This window comes from Meriones unguiculatus, chromosome 2 (genome assembly GCF_030254825.1).
Source record: "Meriones unguiculatus strain TT.TT164.6M chromosome 2, Bangor_MerUng_6.1, whole genome shotgun sequence".
NCBI classification, from domain to species: domain Eukaryota; kingdom Metazoa; phylum Chordata; class Mammalia; order Rodentia; family Muridae; genus Meriones; species Meriones unguiculatus.
Genome location: NC_083350.1, coordinates 19755203 through 19765000, shown reverse-complemented (window position 1 = coordinate 19765000; position 9798 = coordinate 19755203).

Genomic DNA, 9798 nt, shown 5'->3' with positions numbered 1-9798 from the left:
ATCCTCCAATTCAAGCAGCTAGACCCCCGCCTGCCAGGGGTGGGAAATACGAGACAAAGATAAAGACATTTACTCCCGAACTCAGCCTGTGGCCTGTGGCTTCGGCTCCCCAGCCCCACCACGGCCCCCTTCATGTCACAGCGTGTGCCTTCAGTCAGTTTTATACTATGCTTGACCTATAGATATTTTGATAGTGAGAGAAACAACTAAAACACAAGAATCACCATGTCACATTCTAAGGACCTGATGGGTAATGTTTGAGTCTAGGCAGGGACACTTGTTCACACAGTGCAGATTAAGAAAAAAAAAAAAAAAAAGGGTGTAAAGTGACCCAAATTTTCAAAAGTCATGAAAAAAAATAAATAACTCCAGTGTCCTACACAGAACTGGCTAAGTCTAACCAGAACTGGACTGCTGCTGTCTAGCTTTTCTGAGTTAAAAAAAAAAAGACCCTTTGTGTAATGCAGAGAATAATATGGTCCTCATCCACATCTGTTATGCTATATTTAGAAGTCAAATAACTTTGGCATTGGCAGGAAATAGACGCTAGCCAAGAGCAAAGTACAAATGCCCATGCAGAATCAGACATGCTGGCTTGCGATTTCCCACAAGCACCATCCCTGTTGGGACACCTTCATTCTTTGTGTATATATATACACACACACACAGCACAGTATAATGAAGAATATGGAAACTTGAGTTTTGAAAGGAGCTAGATTACATTGCTTAGCCTTTTGTAGCTAACTCACAGGAGCATGTCCAAGGCCTTAGAGCTTAAACAGGAGCCGGGGTCCTGGCTTTGGGGCTAGCCATCTCTGCACAGTGCCATCTACTGAAGGGCCCGTCCAATCACACCAGCTTCATACAGTTCATTGGCCAGCTCTTCTCCTTTCTGCTGTCCTTCCATGGTTTTTCTCAGCAGAGGCCCTAAGCTTCTCATACCTTAGTCTCCACGTGGTTGACATTTTACCAGATAGGAACATGTTTCTGTTCCCAGAGGTCTATCGAAGTCATTTTCTTTAACTCTGACCCACTTTTAGAGAGGAGTACAAAGCAAAACAGCTTAGTCTCTGGGAATGACCTTCAATGTACAGAGTAGTCACAAACGTGTGACATCCCATGTTAGTTTCACCCACCCTCCTCTGAGGATAAAATATTATACAGCCTTGTACCTGCATCCGAACCAAGACACCAGTAAATATCGGTGCCTCCTTTGAACTTCGTTGGTGTTTCTGTTCTCCGTCAGAGGGTCCCGTAGTGCTGGAGTTCAGCCCTTTTGGATTTGGGATGGTGGTGCTGGCAGGAGCCTGTGGAATGGGCCCTAGACTCAGGCTCTTCTCAAGTGACACCGGCACATTGCCTACTCAAATTCCAGAACAAAATAAATTTCCTCTTCCTGTTACTTCTCCTTCCCTCTTTAATGAAAGGTCTTGGGGCAATAAAAGGTAGGAGAAGAAAGGAGAGAAATCTAGTGACTGTAAATTGACTACATCATGAATCTCATCCATTGCCAGTGCATTCATTGTAAGTGATGACTGATTCAGACCTTATCTGTAAGAAGGCAGTGGAGAGACAGCAGATGCAACTTAGGACAGTAGAAATGTCACAAAGCCATCAATCCACACTAGAGCCTGCTTACAGGAGGCGCTGGGGTAGGTTCCCAGGACAATGGTAAAACTGACCAGGTTCCCAGACCTTCCTTTTGAGGTGGGAGAGGGCAGTGTCTGAATTTAAAGCAATATGGTTTTGTCTAAATTGGAGGAAAGGCTTAGAGGAAGATGACAGTGGTTCAAACCAAGACATCAGTGCAGGAAACCTTTACATGTGTCTCACCTCTCCATCACCAAAGATACTTTAAATGCCTGTGCTACCTCTGTGGTAAACAGATTATTTGGGGCTCTCAGTGCAGGGCTTTGTAGGTGAAGAGAACTAGAAATAAAAGGTCACTCACTGATTTGAAGCAGAAGCGAAGCCAGCAAGCCTACTGTCCGCAGAATAACAGCGAATCAGAACTTAAGACCAAGGCCAGTCTCTGAAGGGGTCTCTCGTTACCTGGCTCTGCCCTAGTTCCCCAGGCAGCACACTATAGGTTGACAAGAGGGGCACTTTTACCTTCTAGAAACCCACAGTCCAAGAGTAGGTGAGCAACTTAAAAACCGCAAATACAACTTATGGGACTGTACGGACCAGGAATGAGGAAGAGGGCATGTCATTGTTCACACGAAGAGTGCTATGGTAGTTAGCATGGGAATGGAGCGATTCAGCAAGAAACCGTAGCAAATTAGGTGTAGAGAACATTCTAGTGATGAGAGAGATAGGGCTCTGGGTAAGGCAGGTGTCTGGAGAGAATACACCAAGGGAAGAGTGCAAAAATGTCTGAACAAAGAGATTTTGTAGGGTGAGGCAAAACCACCATTTTAATTTTTATCAAGCTTTGCTCCAAACACCATTTAAGTTCACACTGCCAACATAGCAATGATGGAAGAGACATTTTATCTTCTTCTCCATGTCGAAAACGTTGACCCTCCATACAAATATAAAAAATTGGTCTCATCCTGTACATCGTAAAAAGAGAAAAAGAGCAAAGGAAACCCCGGGGCTGCAGTGATGCAGGCAACAGATGCAAAGGCTGCCACAAGCCGACGGACAGTGCTGGTGGAGCCAGTTCAGGGGAAGGAATTCCTGGCTTGAGTTAAAACGCCTTCTGACCTTCCTAGTCCAGAATGTGGTACCACTTGTGGGGTTGCAGGCTGCTGCCTTCCTGCCCAATGAGCATTCCCCTTCTAAACCAGCTTCTGCAGGCTTCCAACCAGACAGCTCAGCACCCCAAAGCCTGCCAGTCCCCAAGCCTTTGTTCGGGCCAGGGTTCCTTCTTTCCCCTTCCACACACATCTTTTCCATTGTCTGGTGTCTGGCTGTGATCATCTGATCCAATTAAGAGAAAAACAAAAAACAGGGCAATAACATCTGGAGGTCATAGATAGATCCTATATCAAAACCACTGACAAAAAGCAAATTTGTTACCAGAAGTAACTGGAATAAAACACATAGACAAGTATAAGTGAGAAATAATGCATACATCTTGTGGAACTGGGTCACTGAACACAACTTCTCAACTTGCTCTGAGTTCTCTGGTATCCAATCGACGTAATTCTGTTAGATGGACGTCATGACAGATGTCCAGATGAAGACTTAAAAGGAAGTTGTTGTGCAAACAACAGTCGAGGGCAAGATTGGGCTCTTAGAACTAGGCCCTAGATTTCTGTGTGGCATGAACAGTAGTAGTAGGAACAAATAACACGTTTTCATATTTTCACAGCCACGTGACGGGGTTTACAGAAAGAAGCACATGGGACAGAGACGTTACAAAAGCTTCTCAGGGGAAGCTGCTAGTAAATGACCAAGAGGAGACTTTGGTGTAGGCCACAGAGACGAAACGGCCTACGTTGTCTTCCACTGGGAAAACGAAGGAAAGATAAATGTGAACACAGGTGTCACACGCCCTAGCCCAAGGGCAGGGTCACCCTTAAACAAACATGAGGAGTCAATTCTTCCATCCAGTCAGCACACAGAAACCATGCGCCGAGGAAATGTTCCTGTGTCCATTCTGCCAGCTTGGGAAGGGATCTCCAGGTTGTGAGCCGCTGGAGAGCGCACAGCTAGTGGTCTCCCCTGAGGCACAGCAGGATTCTTTCAATGTGTCAGAGGAACTTTCCAAGAAAACCTTTGGTTTGGAGCCCCATTATTACCCTACTCGACAAGGCCACTGCTGCCTGCTGAGATCAAGTTCTTCTCTTCTCCTAGATCCTCTGCTGCACACCTGCTGGCCAGGGCTGTGGAACAATTCTGAGTGAGGAAGAGGGATGCGGGGGTGGTGAGGTGAGGAGAATGCTTCTCAGCAGAAGGAGAGGGAAGGTCACAATCCTGGGTGGATTTAGGATGGAGTAGAAGGGACTCGGTCCCGGAAGGATGAAATAATGGAAGGGAAGTGAGAGGAGGCTCCATCTTTGATGAAGGAGAGTGTAGTCATCTGTGACCCCAGCACCTCGCCTTGGAATAAAGTGTCTGCCTTTCCCTGGTCGGGAAACACCAATCCCTTCTTTTCCTGGGGCCAATTTGGAGTCAACCACTTCTTGAAAGAAGAAAAGGTCCGACGGGCTTACATGAGTATTGGGCCAAGTTCAGGAAAGTGAAATGGTCCTTGAAGGGACCTGTTAGAGGAAGCCCCATGTTTACAGTCTCGTGTGATTTCATGACAAGCATCCGTATCCATAATATAGCAGAAGGCTCAGCCCAGGCGTATGGAGAGCATCCAAAGTTACATAAGAGTCCATGTGTCCATCAGAGGAAGAGCCCACTCCACTCCCACCCATGGAATCAACTCCACCCAAACCCAGAAAAGGATCATGAGAAAGAACACTGGGCTGTTGAGACGCACACTTGCTTGGCTACTTCCTCTCTGCAGAGGATACTGTATGGATTTACTCTCACTTTTAAGGAGCTCATACTTTTGCTGCCATTAGCCCGTGTCCTATTCATTGTTTGAAATGCAAACCAGATCAGGCCCTGGTATAACATTTGGAAGAGAGACATCAATGGGCGGACGGGCATAGGGAAAACAGCAGAATTCTGAATGGCTTAAAAATTGAAACCATCGAGTAAATGAGGGGAGTGTTGGGCAGAAGAACAGAGGTCTAGATGCCAGTGACTTTGGACTGTCCTGTGGACAATGGAGAGCATCAGAGGACAATAGCAGAAGTAGAGGTTTGGCAGATCTGTGTGTGTGTGTGTGTGTGTGTGTGTGTGTGTGTGTGTGTGTAAGGACATATGCACCACCCAGATTTAGTCTGTCCTGTCATGAATGAGGCTTCCAGGTGTTCTTGTTCTGACTGGTAACCTAGAACCCGGGTTCACGGATAATAGCCAGACAGAGAATGACTTAAGCAGCTGCCCCAGAGTCCAAATATTAAAGATAAGTTCTCAAGAGTTGTTCTGGGTTTTCTCGGATGAAGTTATGTCCTGATTGGATGTAAAGCATGAATAACATTTCCAGGAGTCAGGGGCATGACAAGTCCATTGTTCTGTAAAGCAAAACAGCTGCTCAATTTATCCCTTTCAGATACTTGTAGCTGTGTGCTAATGGAAAGTTCCAGGTGACCAAATTGTTACTGGCATTAAATATTTTAATCAAACTAAGAAGGATAATGGGATGGATTGATTGTTTCTAACTGTGCTGGAGAATTTGGCAATAAAGAAAATGATGAATTTAGAGGCTTTGTATCCCAGTTCATTGTCTCAATAAAAGAGCTAAAAATTGCTTTCCCCATCAAGAATTCTCCTGGAATAGCCAGATAGCCAGATTTTTTTTTCGAAAGAAAGAAAGAAAGAAAGAAAGAAAGAAAGAAAGAAAGAAAGAAAGAAAGAAAGAGAGAGAGAGAGAGAAAAGAAAAGAAAAGAAAAGAAAAGAAAAGAAAAGAAAAGAAAAGAAAAGAAAAAACGAAAAGAAAAGAAAATAGAAGAACACCCATGTCTACAAGTAACAAATGCAGTCATGCCTGGGTCTCCAGCTTCTAGGGTCTCGTTTTTTAAGCTCAGAACATAGTTGGGAAGAAATAGGACCCTAAAGAGTTGGCCTGAGTGCAGGTAAGGGCATTCTCTGACATCCTGCAAAGCCTCCTATGGCACGCCAAGCAGCTTTTCCAACTGTGCATGAAGGATTCAGGCCTACTTGAGGAGAGCTGCCTTCACAACACTGCTGGGCCCCCAAGTCAATCTCTGCAGCCCTTTTACTTCCAGACACACAACCAGGCTCCTGTTCCAGCAGATGTGGGAGGGGTGAGGTACAAAATACAGCCCATGAACGGGAATAATATACACCAAAACAATGAATGATTTTGCCAAGCCCTAATGATGGGGATCTGGGGAACATGTGTGGGAGTGGAGCTTATGGGTGTGGGATCAAGGAGGAAGAAATACGTAATTGGATCCAGCCAAACTAATTGATATGGACTCACTCACCAACTGGAGATTCCAAATTGAGCATTTCTTAGCCCAGGGGGGTTTCAAATGGTTCTAATAATTTACTTTGTTTGGCGAGAATATGGACCCAAAGTAGCTTAACTCTAAGTGAAGTGGAAATGATAGAATTTTCTGATGTCCCACAAAGCAAAGGGCCATGTGCCAAGGGAAATCAGAGTGCTATAGTAGATTAATCACATGACTCTCTACATCTACTCCAAGGAGGAATTCTGGAGAGCATGACTTTCAGTATAGTGTTGAAAAGTGAACTCCTTGGAAAAGTCCAAGCATCCCCAAGTGGGATGACAGGAGCAGGGGTAGCAGTGGTGACATGCTCTAAGGACCAAGGGAGACAAAATAGTACTAACTCTAACCTGACTCGGGGAAGGATAGCATTGGATAACTGATCACTGTGTCTGTGTACAGAATTAAAGTCAGAGGCTGGTTGTGGTGGCTCACACCTTTAATCCCAGCACTTGGGAGGCAGAGGCTGGTGAATCTCTGTGAGTTTCGAGGCCAACCTGGTCTACCTAGTAAGTTCCAGGACAGCCAGAGCTGTGTCTCAAACAAGTGAAAAGAATCTAAGTCAGAGCAGAAGTAACAGAACCATCCCATATCTTTAAGCCACTTTTCAGCTGTCAACAGTTCAAATGCCCAGAGCCACCTCGGTGACAGGACATACTGCCAAAACTCATAGTCAAACTTCCACATAAGATGTGTGGCCGTGTACTGGGGGATCAGGCACTGGAAGAAACAATCCCATGTTCCAAAATCTATTTCACACTGTCTCTGATCTCATGAGCCAAATAACACTGTGAATGGTGAAATTTTGGGGAAACTTGAAGTTTTTGCTATGACAGCTTCTAAATCCTTGAAATTTTTTTTCTAATGAATTCCACGCTGGTATTAATACAGATACTTATTGAGAAAAGGTTTTATTGAGTCAATATTTGGAAAATGGATGTAACTCGGCCAGTGGCTAATGAATGAAGTTCCCCATCCACGCATGATGAGGTCTGTTCAGAGTGTACGATGCAAATCTTCATGAAACAGAACACAAAACTTGTCGACATGATCTCAGATTCCACATGGCAGTCAGCCTTCCAGAAATGGGGCTTGCTGAGTTTTTATCCGGTAGTGTAAAGGTATATATAAATACAATGACCTGAAAAGGCCAATGTCTGTTACTCCCATCCAAGTGACAAGTGTGTATGAGCCTCATGTTCCTTCACATTTCCAACCAAAGGAACACCCAGCAACAGGTTGAACACAGAAGCAATCACATCACCTTACATTAGGATCTAGAGGGAATTAAAAATATAAAACATACCACCATCCTTTCCAGAGCTGATGTATGTAGACACGCGTATGCAGGTGCATGTGTGTTGGGGTACACAGGTTTTGCACACACACACATGCATTTGTGTGTGGAAGCTTGAGGAAGAGCTTGGGTGTCATTCCCCAGGTGACAGCCACTTTTGTTTTTGATGACACTGGCCTATAACTCGTTAAGTGAGCTAGACTGCTTCACTGGGAAGCTCTAGTTACCACCCTAACTCTACTTCCCCAGGGCTAGAAGCGTGTACTCCCATCCTGGCTTTCTTAAATGTAGCTCCTGGGGAATCCAGCTCAAGTTTTGTCCTTGCAAGGTAAGCAGTCCACCAGCTCATCCCCCCAGGCTAGATTCCACTATTCTGATCAAGCTATCTGGCATATGTTATTTTTGTTTTTGTTGTTGTTGTTTAAAACAGCCTCATTTTTAAAGACTCATTTATTTATTTATTTATTTATTTTAAATAAGTAACTTCTCCTCACTTTTAGTCTCACTGGGGTTTGCATCTTCAGTCCATGAATTGGAGAAAGGGAGAATATTTCAGACACCCACAGTCTCCCATGTTGCTCAGTCTCTTCTCCAGAGAAGCAGCATCTCCTCATAGCACGGGGACCCTGCCTTTCTTCAAGGAAGCCCACCTTAGCACATGGATTGTGCCCTTGTTTCATAGGAAGCCTCTCATTGCCCTGTCACAGTTACCATTCCTTAGTGGCTTGTGAGCTCATCCGTTTAGCATTAATGACAACCAACCAGGCTGCTATTGGATCTTAGGGGCCTTCCACCTCATTAACCAGCTTTGTTCAGGGCCCAATCGACTCACCCTTAGATGCTCGGAGGGGGCTTGACCTCTTTCAGAAGCCTTGGGTGTCACTTGTGGAATAAAAAAAGTAGATGTTAAAATCAAAGTAGCTAGCCAACAACAGCAAGGTAGGCATAAGAGATTTAAAGTCTGTGTCCGCCTATAGTCTGTCTATCATCTCTCTATTACCTGTCTCTATCATCTCTCTATCTCTATCATCTATCAGTCTATCTATAATCTATCATTTGTTTATCATCTATTTGATTATCTCTCTCTCAGCTATCTTCATCCTACCTAGCTATATACACATCTGTCTATTAACTACCCATGGATCTCTGTATCTATTCATCCATCATCCTTACTTACAGCACCCACGAAGGCCAGCTGGTTCTCAAGTGGATGTGGACTCCCTCAACCAGAGTTGTATTCTGTTTTCAGTTTGATGCGCTCTGTTCATCTGCTTCCTAGAGATAAGGTGGGGCTCCCTAAAATTGGAAGCCACCAGACCAACCTTACCTAGCATTTGCTTCCCAGTTTCTACTAAAAGTGAGATCATCCTTGTCTTCCAGCCTCTGTATCTCAGCCATCTGCAGGCACCTGCAGGTTGCTCCTGGACAAACATTTGCATCTGGGGGAAGGTGAGATGGAGAATCAAGAGGAAAAATTAAATGTGAAGAAAATTTAAAATGGTTTGGGTGCGTTCAAGTGGGAGCTATAGAGATGTGTCTGCGTCTTAATCTCAAAACTTTGAAGCAGATATAGTTGAGCCAAAGGGTTGTGGCTGATGTTACTGAAAAATCTCTAGATGAGACCATTCCAGATTATCAAGGTTGCTGTAAGCCCAATAGCCACCACCCAAAGTACACAGGGAGGAGATTGACGAGAAGAAGCAGATAGAGAAGAAGGCTGCATATGAGGGCAGAGAAGGCAGCAAGGCATCCATCAGCACCAAACAGGAGGACCTAGAAGATCAGGAAAACTGTGTAAGTCAAGATTTTCCAGAGAAATAACAATGAGAGGGAAGGAGAAGAGGGGAGGAGCAATAGAGGGGGGGGAGAAAAGGGGAGAAAGAGCAAAGGAGGGAGAAAGGGAGGGGAGAGGCAGGAGGCTCTCCTGACTGAGGAACTGGGGAATCCAAGCGTAGAGCCAGTCAGATGCTGGAAACTTGGGCAGGATTTGTGCTGGGAAACATGTGTTTGGCTCTTACTAGGCCTGAACACCACTCTCACTGTCAAGGATAATCTTGATTTAGAGTCACCCAGAAGAAGCTGTTAACCCAGCTACAAAATACAGGCAGAGCTTAGGCGAGCATTCTCAGCCCAGCAAACCAAGTACACACATGCAGCTAAAACATGGATTTTAGGAGCTAGAGCAGACAAGGACATCACAAGGAAACCTACAGAGACAATTGATCTAGGCCCATAGAGAAAGGCTCATAGAGACTCACAGAGACTGAACTAACAACCAGGGAGCCTGCATGGCTTTCTACCTAGGCCCTCTGCATACATGTTATAGTTAACTTCCTGTGGGACCCCGAACAGTGGAAGTAGGGCTGTCTCTGGAGTCTCTTGCCGGCTTTTGGGACCGTTTCCCTCCCCATTGGATTACCTCACTCAGCCTAAATATGAGGGGAAGTGCCAATACTTAC